At 43.0% G+C, this 12,942-nt stretch overlaps 2 protein-coding genes across 2 annotated transcripts in view; both read left to right on the top strand.

Moving 5' to 3' along the window:
- The window catches only part of LOC148005153 (uncharacterized), an 83,759-nt gene that overhangs the window by 29,800 nt on the left and 41,017 nt on the right, over positions 1 to 12,942 (top strand). The window lies entirely within an intron of this gene.
- Positions 644 to 12,942, top strand: part of Greb1 (growth regulating estrogen receptor binding 1) — a 123,697-nt gene continuing 111,398 nt past the window's right edge. Inside the window, 1 exon segment of the mRNA NM_001427084.1 lies at positions 644 to 890. The gene's annotated coding sequence lies outside the window, so the exon portion shown is untranslated.

Raw genomic sequence — 12,942 nt, 5'->3', positions numbered from 1 at the left:
CCTCTCTAGAATCCCCAGAATTCCAAACATAACCTATCTTTGTCTAGCAGAATCAAGTCATGCCCCTAGGGCACGAGGCCAATCATAGCTGCTGTGGACAATCTGAAGCGCACCTGGGATTAAAACCAAAACACATTCCTAGAACATAGCTGGGTTTTTAAGGAAACCAGAATTCTCACTTCAGGGAAGGGCTTTGAGAGTTGATGCTCTCACCCCCATCTCCAGTTGGCGCTCTCTGCTTTGCGTTTGTGCTTGGACCTGCGATCTCTTAGCTCTGACCACCTGGTGCTGTGCCTCCCCTGCCATTATGGGCTCTCCCTCTGGAACTGTAAGTGAAGCTAAATTCTTAGGTTGCCTTGGCCATGGTTGTTGTGTTTTATAAACACGATAAAGAAGCTAGGGCTATGGTTGGTGGAGGTGTGGTATGGTGTCGGTGGTAAGGTATGGGGAAAGGGGTGCTTCTGCAGGCCCATGCGAAGGCTTCCCTTCCCTCTGAGGTACCAGCCACATGATGGTATAGTATAGAATAGAGCTTATTTGGGGCGTGGGGAGGGATGTTGAGGGAGTTAGTAGAGGCAGAGAGAGAGAGAGAGAGAGAGAGAGAGAGAGAGAGAGAGAGAGAGAGAATAGATGAATAGAGGCCAGTCATGAGCACATGGAGAGAGAAGTGGGAGAGGAGTCGGGAGAGAGGGGGAAGAGGGTAAGGGAGCAAGAGGAGAAGAGGAGTGAGGAGGGGGTAAGTAGCCCCTTTTGTAATAAGTCAGGTACACCTGACTGTTGACAGGTAACTGTGGGTCAACAGTGGTACTTTATCACAACAGCAGAAAACAAATGCCCTAGGGAATGGTGTCACCTCCAGTGGAATGATCCCCTCTCTTCAATTAATGAAGGTAATCGCCAGGGGATTCTGGATCTCAGCAATCTGAGTTGGACTAACCTCACAGCAGATAGTAAGCTTTGGTGTTTTCTAGTGATGAACCACAGTGACGATAACAATACTGTGTCCCAAACTGCTCTCTGCTCTGATGAGATACCTTGTATCAAGAAACCAAAAGAGAACAGGCACAATGCCTTTAACAGTCCAGTTCTGTGCAGTGGGTATTGTTCTAATATTGGACTCTCCTGGCTTGAGGGTCCCACCTTGCTCTTTAGAATCCTTGTGCCTCTTTGGGTGTCTGTGTGGTCCTCTGCACTGATGCACAGAGGTCATGAAACTTGTTCCTTAGTTGTCATTCTTGTTCCCTCCCGCATTGACTTTGCAGGTACAGAAAGGAGTGTTTTCTGTTTCCCTTGAGGTTTTGTAACTGAGGATTCTGGAAACTTCCCTAATTCTTCCACCTATTTCCCTGAGATCATGCTGTATTGTTTTATGGTAATTTGTTGGATTGGCCTCAGGACAGAACAGTTGCCTGTCAAGCATAAACCCTTTACTGTGCAGGGTGGTGATGTCAACACAGCACTTAATCTCTAGGGGGTGGGAGGGGTTGAGGGTGGAGCACAACTTTAATCCCAGCACTCGAGAGGCAGAGTCAGGCAGATCTCTGTGAGTTTGAGGCTAGCCTGGTCTACAGAATAAGTTCCAGGACATTAGGGGCTACACAGACAAACCCTGTCTTGAAAAATCAAAACAGCAACAAAACACAAACCAAAGTCACAAAAAGCACCCCTCCCCCTTTACCAGATGGGATCATTTTCAGCGATCTTTACACATCGAGAGCTCATATCTCTATAGGAGAGATCAGCCCTCATAATGTAGATGGCAGAGAAGGGTCCTCTGGGTTCTTCCTGGATTTCTAGTTCCTGTCCCCACATGACCTCCTTGGCTGTTTTCCATCACTACACAGTCCTCTCCAAGGATTACTGGCGGTTGGAATTTACATTTTCTTGAGCAGATCCCCCACTCCCTGCAACTTAGGGCTTGTCTCTGCCTTTCATTCCTTCCTCTGCACCCGTTCATTAGGGGGGGGCACGAGTCTGGCATCGCCTGTCCCCCAGAGCCGCCTCCTCTTTCTTGTCTCAGCTGGATGAAGCCCTGTGGCTTTTGGGCGGCATGGTCTCAGCCTCCTGCTTCTGCCCTTCCTCTGGTCCTCACCCCTCCTGCCCAAGGACTGTTTTCCCACCCTTCCCTTCTCTCCACTTGCTTCTCCCTGCTGTATGACATCTGCCTGAGAAAGAACACACACAACCTCTCAAGAACAAACAGTCACTTTCCAGGACAGCTAGTCTAAACTCAAATTTAGAAGGAAAGAAACCAAACCAAACCATCCCTTTAAAGTCAACACAAGCCAGAGAGATTTAGCTTCAGAGAGAGATTTGGCAGAGATAATTTTTTTTTCTCCTATCCAGATCTGCAACATTCACATTTCTTCCAGACTAGATTTTGTACCATTACTCTTTCCATCTCTCCCTCCTCCTCACCTCCCAGTGCACATTTGGGTGTGGGTGTGGGCATGCGTGTGCCTCTCTCCATGTGTGGAGGTCAGAGGACACCCTTAGGTGCTGATCTTCACCTTCCTTATTGTTTTGAGGCCCTGGGTTCAACCCCTCAGGAGTTCAGGATGCCTATATTCTCAGCACTGGGTAGGTAGAGGCAGGAGGATTAGAAGTTCAAGGTCGTCCTTAGCTACATAGAGCCTTGGAGGTCAATCTGGGCCACTTGCAACCTTATATTAAACAAACGATGCTCCCTGCCCCCAAGAATCCAAGGCCAGTGAGATGACCCAGAGGGTAAAGGCTCTGGCTGTTGAACCTGGTGACCTGAGTTCATTTCACAAGACCCACCTGGTGGAAGGAGAGAACAGACTCCTGAAAGTCCCGTGACCTCCACAAACGTCCTGCAAGACCTGTGCACTCCCCATGAACACACTAGCTAGTACCTGGTATGGTGGCATTGACAGGTGGGGCCTCCGGTGATTGATAATCACAGGAATATGATTGGCATTCTAATAAGAGAGGTCCTGACTTTGTGGCCTGTGTGGACACAGTAAGAAGGTGCTGTTTTTAAATTGGAGACTGAGACGTCGTCTGACATGGATGGGGCTGTACTTTGATCACTGACTTCTGGCTTCCAGCATGTGAACTACAGCAGGGAGAAGCAAGTGGAGAGGAGGGAAGGGTGGGGAAACAGTCCTTGGGTGGTGGCATTGTCCGAAGTGCCCTGCTATTGCAACTTTCGTGGGCTGGACTGGTCACCTATCCCCTCAGATGCTTCATGAATACATCTGGGCAGTTAGCCCAACTGTTGCAATAAAGACCCAGCGTAACTCAGGTACTATTCTTACTTTGATTTTTGAGATAGGATCCCACTTCTTAGCTCTAGCTAGACGGAAACTCACTATGTAGACCAGGCTAGCCTCAAATTCACAGTGATCTTTGAGTCTTTGCCTGTCGAATGCTAGGACTAAATCAGTGTGTCACCATACAAATGTTTGTTTTTTGGTTTGTGTGTTCCCGTGCATGTGCACATGTGCCTGCAGGCATGTGTGGCCCCATGTGCACGGGCATGTGGTGGCTGGAGGCAGACGACAGACAGGCATCTTTCTCAATCATTCCCCACCTTGCTTTTTGAGACAGGGGCTACCACTGAGCATGGAATTTGCTGACTTGGTTTGATTAGAACTCAACAATGTCCTATAACCGTGCACAGGGATTAGGGGTGGGGCTGATCTTTGCCAAGCAGAGATTACAGGCATAATCCATGTGCTGACTTTTATCTGGGTATTGGTGAGCTGAACAGGTCCTGTGCTTTCTTAGCAGGCTTCCTACTGACTGAGCCAGCTCCCCAGCCCCAGCCACTGGCCTTCTTAGTAAGTTACATAAGCTTCTCTTGATCCTTAGCAGTTTTCCTTGACATTTCTTTGTTGAAAGCTCTGGGTCGTCGTCCCCTTGAGACTGCTGGGTTCTTTCTCATTATGTGCCTTTGCCATGTATATCAGGCAACACTAATTAGATGGAGAAGCTCAATCAGTTTTAGGCTCGTCGTTGGGATGGTAAATGTCTGAGTGACACCTCGGGCTTCCATTACAGAATGCTTTATCTAGCTATCTAGCTTTATCTAGCTTATCAAGATAGCTTGCCTATCCTTGAGGTGCTAGGATTGGCCAGTGTGATATGAGCACACTGTAGCAGTTCAGGCACACCAGAAAAGGGCATCAGACCCCATTATAGATGGTTCCGAGCCACCACATGGTTGCTGGGAATTGAACTGACTGCTGAACCATCTCTTCAGCCCTGTTATTCTGATTTTTATATTTAAAAATTCCTCACCAATCTAGGCCTTCCATCACAGGTTGGTAATTCCAGCTACTCAGGAGGCTGAGGCAGGAGGATCACAAAAGGGCTGTATCCTGAGTTCAAGTTTATCTTGGGCATCTAAATGAATTCCTGTCTCAAAATTTAAAAGTTAAAAAAAAGAAAGGTCTGAGATACAGCTTCAGTGGTGGAGTGTTTGCCCACCATGTAGGGAACCCCTAAGTTTAATCCTTAATACTAAAAAACATCACTCAACCTCCATCTCTCCCACTGGATAAAGGCACTAGTGATAGCTATTGATTTTACAGAGATGGTCATATATCCTGATTCACAATCCTTCCTTCCTTCCTTCTTTCCTTCCTTCCTTCCTTCTTTCCTTCCTTCCTCTCCTCTGTCTCTGTCTCTTTCTGTGCCCCTGTCTCTGTCTCTCTGTCTCTATCTTTGTTTCTGTGTCTGTGTCTGTCTCTCTCTCTGTCTCTCTCTCTGTCTGTCTCTGTCTGTCTCTGTCTCTGTCTCTGTCTCTGTCTCTGTCTCTGTCTCTGTCTCTCTCTCTCTCTCTCAGAAGTGCTGCTCACATGCCACAGTGTGTCAGAGGACAGCTTGCAGAAGTCTGTTCTTTCAACTCACCATGTGGGTTCCAAGGACTGAGTTCAGATTGTATGTCCTGGTGAAACACCCTTCCCCACTAAGTCATCTTACCAGCTCCATTCTTTTCACTCATTACAAAGGCCTTTTCTGTAGTCCAGGTGGGCAAGGCAGAAGTAGTGTGTGATTCCTTTTTGCTTCTAGAACAATCTTCACAAGCTGACTCACCAGTGCGAATTCTGTGGCTGGTGGTTTGTTAGTATCATGCCCTGTGTTGTGATTTAGTGCATTTATTGTGTTCAGTCTTGCAACATAGTTATTCTTTTTGGTGTTTCACTTGCTCACCAGGGAGCAGTGGCTCCTGTACACTCAAGCTTTTGGCAAGAGCACAGGACTAAGGGGCTGGGTTCACTTTTTGCCAAGCTGAGAACAAAGCTGTCCTCTAGAACAGTGCTTCTCAACCTGGGGGGTCATGACCCATATCCTGCATATCAGATACTCACATTATGATTAATAACAGTAGCAAATCTACAGTTAAGAAGTAGCGACAAAAGCAATTTTATGGTTGGGAGTCACAACAACACGAGGAACTGTATTAAAGGGTCGCAGCATCAGGAAGGTTGAGAGCCACTGCTTTAGTGAATGCTTGGCTGTGGACACCCAGGAGTTGATGGAACAGCATTAGAAGGTCACGTTGTCCATTTCTCGGAAGACATTTTTCTAGAGGTCATGGCATTCCTGACGTTGTGCAATCTCCCCACTTCATAACTGGCGAGCTGATACACAGAAAACTAAAGCCCAACTTAGGGAGTCAATAAAGACAACAGGGGAAAAAAAACTTTGGCCTTGGGTTCTTGGGAGCCAATAAAGGGGTGAGCATGGGGTGGGGAGAGCATTCCAGGTATCAGAAGGCACATAGTAAGCTCACTCAGAGAAATCACAGAAGTGAATTCAGAGAACCCTGGCTTCAACCAAGAACAGCCCTATGGAGTAGGGGAGGCAACAGCAACACCATCTTGGAAAACTGGGATGTCTCCATGACAAAGAAGTAGCCTACAGACCTGAAGGTGATGGCCAGCTGAAGGGCTTGTATAGGTAAACACACTGGTTTCCCATAGACCTCATCTCTGGGTTTGTTAGCCTCTTACCTCCTTGGGACATCAGCACCTTGAGAATGGAGAGCCCCCAGTGACTCATGGGTGCATGGTTGGTCCTAAACAGATACCCAGCACCCACTCTTACCTCTTAGGGTTGTGTGGTCCAGCACCTGCCTGCGCCAGGGGTACCCTTCCCCTTTCCTTTCTTTTGCACTTTGTATTTCTAAGCCAGCTTGTCTGTTACCAGGTGATTTCTAACCTGTGGCATGAAGGTGTCTCTGTGGGGGCAGGGTACTAACTTTCTATTCAGAAGCAGTGTTGGGAAAGTCCCAGTGAGCTGCCGGCATCTCTCAAGGTCCAGTGTACAGCAATGACCTTGAACACTGCTTCTGGACAAAGGAATTGCTGTGATCTCAAGCTGCTTAAATTGAGTTTATAATTTATGAGCATTATATTTATATCACATGTTATAATTTATGCTATACATAGTATAATCTATATAGTTTAAAATTCTAACAGCATAAAATTTACCATCTTAAAACGGAGAGTTAGGAATTCCTGAGCCGGCTCAGTGATTAAGAGTACTCGTTACCCTTGCGGAAGACTCAGTACCAACACAGTGGTTCACAGTCTGTAACAACTCCAGTCCCAGGGGATCTGACACTCTTATGACCTCTGAAGGCATCAGGCACGAGCATGGTGCACAGACACACAAGAAGAAAAGACACCCATACAAATGAAGTAATACAATGAATAAAACTAAAGAACTTGAAAAAGAGAGAGCAGTTGGCAGTCGTTCACCACTCACTGTGCTGGGCCATGGCACCTCTATCAAAGCAGCTTTCGTATTTGCTTCTCATTTAAAAAGTTTATTTAGGGATACAAGTGCACTAAATGTCTCTGGAACCCCTTGAAAGAGCAACAACCGTTTCAGCTGTAATTACCCCACTTTTTTTTTTTTCTGCCAAAGGTCACAGACCAACCACTGTGACAAATGACAATTATCTTGTGGCACTTGTGGCCTTTGCCCACCTTCTTCCCTGAACACACTCCTTTCTGGGAACTACATTTAATTTAGTAAAGCTCAAAAAAGGAATTTATAATTCTTTAAAAATTATCTTGATGTTATTTAGTTATGTGTATATGTATGTCTCTGTGTGGTACACGTATGTGAGCACGTGTGCCTGTAGAGTTCAGAATGAGGCCTCAGACCTCCGGGAGCTACGGTTAGAGGCGGCTGTGATCCACTAGAATTTTACATGAAGTTCTGAGCCACCTGATGTGGGGGATGGGAACTGAATTCCAGTTCTCTACAACAGTAGCAATGCTCGATTATTTATTATTTATTTACTTATTTATTTATAATTTAAAAAAATTAGACATTTTATTTATTTACATTTCAAATGATATCCTCTTTCCAAGTTTCCCCTCTGTAAACTCCCTATCCCATCCCCCCTCCCCCTGCTTCCCCCCACCCACCCACCCACTCCCACCTCACCTGGAATTCCCCAACACTGGGGCATTGAGCCTTCACAGGGCCAGGGGCTTCTCATTTCATTGGTGCCCAACAAGGCCATCCTCTGCTACATATGCAGCTGGGGCCATACAAACCCATTCAGCTCCTTTAGTCTTTTCCCTAGCTCCTTCATTGGGGTCTCCATGCTTAGTTCAGTGGTTGGCTGTGAGCCAACCTCTGTATTTCTCAGACTCTGGCAGAGCCTCTCAGGAGACAGCAATATCAGGCTCCTATCAGCAAGCACTTCTTGGTATCCACAATAGTGTCTTGAGTTTGGTGTCTGTATATGGGATGGATCCTCAGGTGGAGCAGTCTTTGGATGGCCTTTCCTTCAGTCTCTGTTCCACATTTTGTCTCTGTATTACCTTTAGACAGGAGCAATTCTGGGTTAAAAATTTGGAGATGAGTGGGTAGCCCCATCCTCCAACTGGGGCCTTGCCTAACCTCTGAATATGGTCTCTACAGGTTTTCCCTCCCCTTTGTTGGGCATTTTTAGCTGATCTCAACCCTGTTGGGTCCTGGGAGCCTCTTGCTTTCCTGGCATCTGGAATGTTCTGGAGACTACCTCCAGTCCCCCATCTCCCATTGCTACACACCTCTGTTCAATTTCCAGACTTTTTGTATATCATCCCCATCTCCTCCTATACTCGATCCTCCCCCTTCTTCCCCACCTCCTCTCTTCTTTCCAAGTCCCTCCAACCCTCTAACTCCTGTGAGTATTTTTTCCCCTTTCTGAGAAGGACTGAAGCATCCACACTTTGGTCTTCCTTCTTCTTGAGCTTCATATGGTTTATGAGTTGTGTCGTGGGTATTCTGAGCTTTATGCCTAATATCCACTTATCAGTGAATGCATACCATGTGTGTTCTTTTATGATTGGGTTACCTCACTCAGGATGATATTTTCTCTTTCCATTCATCTGCCTTTGAATTTCATGAAGTCATTGTTTTTAATAGCTGAGTAGTACTCCATTGTGTAGATGTACCACATTTTCTGTATCCATTCCTCTGTTGAAGGGCATCTGGGTTCTTTCCAGCTTCTGGCTATTATAAATAAGGCTGCTATGAACATAGTGGAGCATGTGTTCTTGTTATATGTTGGGGCATCTTTTGGGTGTATGCCCAGGAGAGGTATAGCTAGGTCCTCAGGTAGTACTATGTCTAGTTTTCTGAGGAACCACCAGACTGATTTTCAGAGTAGTTGTACCAGTCTGCAATCCCACCAACAATGGAGGAGTGTTCCTCTTTCTCCACATCCTCGCCAGCATCTGCTGTCACCTGGATTTTTGATCTTAGCCATTCTGACTGGTGTGAGGTGGAATCTCAGGATTGTTTTGATTTGCATTTCCCTGCTGACAAAGGATGTTGAACATTTCTTTAGGTGCTTCATGATCATTCAATATTCCTCAGTTGAGAATTCTTCATTTAGCTCTATAGCCTACTTTTAATAGGGTATTTGTCTCCCTGTGGTCTAACTTCTTGAATTCTTTGTATATGTTGGATATTAGTCCTCTACTGGATGTAGGATTGGTAACTATCTTTTCCCAATCTGTTGGTTGCTGCTTTGTCTTAACCACAGTGTCCTTTGCCTTACAGAAGCTTTGCAATTTTATGAGGTTCTGTTTGTGGATTGTTGATATTAGAGTGTAAGCCATCAGTATTCTGTTCAGGAAAATTTCCCCTGTGCCCATGAGTTTCCCATTTTCTTTTCTATTAGATTCAGCGTGGCTGGTTTTATGTGAAGGTCCTTGATCCAGTTGGACTTGAGCTTTGTACAAGGAGATAAGATTGGATTCAGTTGAACCAGCACCATTTGTTGAAAATGTTGTCTTTTGTCCAATGGATGATTTTAACTCCTTGGTCAAAGATCAAGTGACCATAGGTGTGTGGGTTCATTTTTAGGTCTTCACTTCTATGCCATTGATCTACTTGCCTGTTCCTGTACCAATACCATGCAGTTTTTATCACTATTGGTCTGCAATACAGCTTGAGGTCAGGGATAGTGATTCCCCCAGAAGTTCTTTTATTGTTGAGAATAGTTTTCGATATCCTGGGCTTTTGGTTGTTCCAAATGAATTTGTGAATTGCTCTTTTTAACAGTATGAAGAATTGAGTTGGAATTTTGATGGGGATTACATTGAATCTGTAGATTACTATATTAATCCTGTCAACCCATGAACATAGGAAAATTTTCCATCTTCTGAATTATCTTCTATTTCTTTCTTCAGAGACTTAAAGTTCTTGTCATACAGATCTTTCACTTGCTTGGTATTTTATATTATTTGTGACTATTGTGAAGGGTGTTCTTTCCCTAATTTCTTTTTCAGCCTGTTTATCCTTTGAGTAGAGGGAGGCTACTGATTTGTTTGAGTTAATTTTTATATCCAGCCACTTTGCTGAAGTTGTATATCAGCTGTAGGAGTTCTCTGGCGGAATTTTTGTGATCACTTAAGTATATTATCATATCATCTGAAAATAGTGATATTTTGACACCTTCCTTTCAAATTTGTATCCCTTTGGCCTCCTTTTGTTGTTTGTTTGCTCTGGTTAGGACTTAGAGCACTATATTGAATAGATAGGAAGAGAGTGGGCAGCTTTGTCTAGTCCCTGATTTTAGTGGGATTGCTTCAAGTTTCTCTCCATTTAGTTTGATGTTGGCTACTGGTTTGCAGTATATTGCTTTTACTATGTTTAGGTATGGGCCTTGAATTCCTGTTCTTTCCAAGACTTTTACCATGAAAGGGTGTCGAATTTTGTCAAATGCTTTCTTAGCATCTAATGAAATGATCATGTGGTTTTTTTCTTAGAATTTGTTTATATAGTGGATTATGTTGCTGGATTTACTCATATTGAACCATTCCTGCGTCCCTGGAATGAAGCCTTCTTGATTTTGGTGAATGATCATTTTGATGTGTTCTTGGATTCAGTTTGCAAGAATTTTATTGAATATTTTTGTATCAATATAAGGGAAATTGGTCAGAAATTCTCTTTCTTTGTTGGGTCTTTGTGTGGTTTAGGTAACTGTGGCTTCAAAGAAGGAATTGGTTAGTGTTCCTTCTGTTTCTATTTTGTGGAATATTTGAAGAGTATTGGTATTAGGTCTTCTTTGAAGATCTGATGAATTCTGCACTAAAACCATCTGGTCCTGGACTTTTTTTGGTTGGGAGACTTTTAATGACTGCTCTTTCGTTAGGGGTTATGGGATTGTTGAGATGGTTTATCTGCTCCTCATTTAACTTTTGTACCTGGTATCTGTGTAGAAAATTGTCCATTTCATCCAGATTTTCCAGTTTTGAGTATAGACTTTTATGGTAGGATCTGATGATTTTTTTGCATTTCCTCACTTTCTATTGTTATGTCTCCGTTTTCATTTCTGATTTATTTTTTTAATTTGGATACTGTCTCTGTGCCCTATGGTTAGTATTATCTATTTTCTTGATTTTTCTCAAGGATCCAGCTCCTGGTTTTGCTGATTCTTTGTATAGTTCTCTTTGTTTCTACTTGATTGATTTCAGCCCTGAGTTTGATTATTTTCTGCTGTCTACTGCTCTTGGTGAATTTGCTTCCTTTTGTTCTAGAGCTTTCAGACGTGGTGTTAAGCTGCTAGTGTATGCTTTCTCCAGTTTCTTTTAGGAGACACTCAGAACTATGAGTTTTCCTCTTAGCACTGCTTTCACTGTATCCCTTAAGTTTGGGTATGTTGTGCCTTCATTTTCATTAAATTCTATAATGTCTTTAATTTTTTTCTTTATTTCTTCCCTGACCAAGTTGTCATTGGTAGAGAGTTGTTCAGCTTCCATATGTATGTGGCTTTCTGTTGTTTTTGTTGTTGTTGAAGACCAACCTTAGTCCATGGTGATCTGATAGGATGAATGGGATTATTTCAATCTTCTTGTATCTGTTGAAGCCTGTTTTAAGATTGATTACATGGTCAATTTTGGAGAAGGTACCATGAGGTGCTGAGAAGAAGGTATATTCTTTTGCTTTATGATGAAATGATCTATAGATATGTGCTAACTTCATTTGGTTCATAACTTCTATTAATTTCACTGTTTCTGCTTCATTTCTGTTTCCATGATCTGGTTATTGATGAGAGTGGGGTGTTAAAGTCTCCCACTATTATTGTGTGAGGTGCAATGTATGCGTTGAGCTTTAGTCAAGTGTCTTTTATGAATGCCCTTGCATTTGGAGCATAGATGTTCAGAATTGTGAGTTCTTGGTAGATTTTTTTGATGAGTATGAAGTATTCTTCCTTATATTTTTTGATAACTTTTAGTTGAAATTTGATTTTATTCTATATGAGAATGGCTACTCCAGCTTGTTTCTTGGGACCATTTTCTTGGAAATTTTTTTTCAGTCTTTTACTCTGAGGTAATGTCTGTCTTTGTCACCAAGGTGCGTTTCTTGTATGCAGCAAAATGCTGGATCCTGTTTATATATCCAGTGTGTTAGTCTGTGTCTTTTCATTGGGGAATTGAGTCCATTGGTGTTAAGAGATATTAAAGGACAGTGATTGTTGTTTCCTGTTGTTTTTGTTGTTACATGTGGAATTATGTTTGTGTGGCTATTTTCTTTTGGATTTGTTAAAAGAAGATTACTTTATTGTTTTCCTCCTTGTGTTGGAGTTTTCCATTTATTATCCTTGATTTGTGGAAAGATATTGTATAAATTTAGTTTTGTCGTGGAATATCTTGGTTTCTCCATCTACGTTAATTGAGAGTTTTGCTGGGTATAGTAGTCTGGACTGGCATTTGTGTTCTCTTATGTCTGTATGACATCTTCCCAGGATATTCTGGCTTTTAGAGTCTCTGTTGAGAAGCCTGGTGTAATTCTGATAGGTCTGCCTTTATATGTTACTTAACATTTCCCCCTTATTGCTTTTAATATTCTTTCTTTGTTTTGCACATTTGATGTCTTGATTATTATGTGACAGGAAGAATTTCTTTCCTGGTCCAATCTATTTGAAGTTCTGTAGGCTTCTTGTATGTTTATGGGCATCTCTTTCTTTTGGGTAGGGAAGTTTTCTTCTATAATTTTGTTGGAGATACTGGCCCTTTGAGTTGGGAATCTTTGCTCTCTTCCTATTATTATACCTATTATCCTTAGGTTTGGTCTTCTCATTGTGTCCTGGATTTCATGGATGTTTTAGGTTAGGAGCTTTTTGTATTTTGTATTTTCCTTGACTGTTGTGTCAATGTTTTCTATGGTATCCTCTGTCCTTGAGATTCTCTCTTCTATCTCCTGTATTCTATTGGTGATGCTTGCATCTATGACTCCTGATCTCTTTCCTAGGTTTTCTATCTCCAGGGTTGTCTCCCTTTGTGATTTCTTTATTGTTTCTATTTTCAGTTTTAGGTCCTGGATGGTGTTGCTCAACTCCTTCACTTGTTTGGTTGTGTTTTCCTGTATTTCTTTAAGGGATTTATGTGTTTCCTCTTTAAGGGCTTCTATCTGTTTATTTGTATTCTCCTGTATTTTTTTTTTAATAAGGGAGTT

The sequence above is a fragment of the Rattus norvegicus genome, chromosome 6 (genome assembly GCF_021556685.1).
Source record: "Rattus norvegicus strain SHRSP/BbbUtx chromosome 6, alternate assembly SHRSP_T2T, whole genome shotgun sequence".
Classification (NCBI taxonomy): domain Eukaryota; kingdom Metazoa; phylum Chordata; class Mammalia; order Rodentia; family Muridae; genus Rattus; species Rattus norvegicus.
The sequence above is the reverse complement of the archived record's forward strand: the minus strand, read 5'-3'. Positions and strand labels throughout refer to the sequence as shown.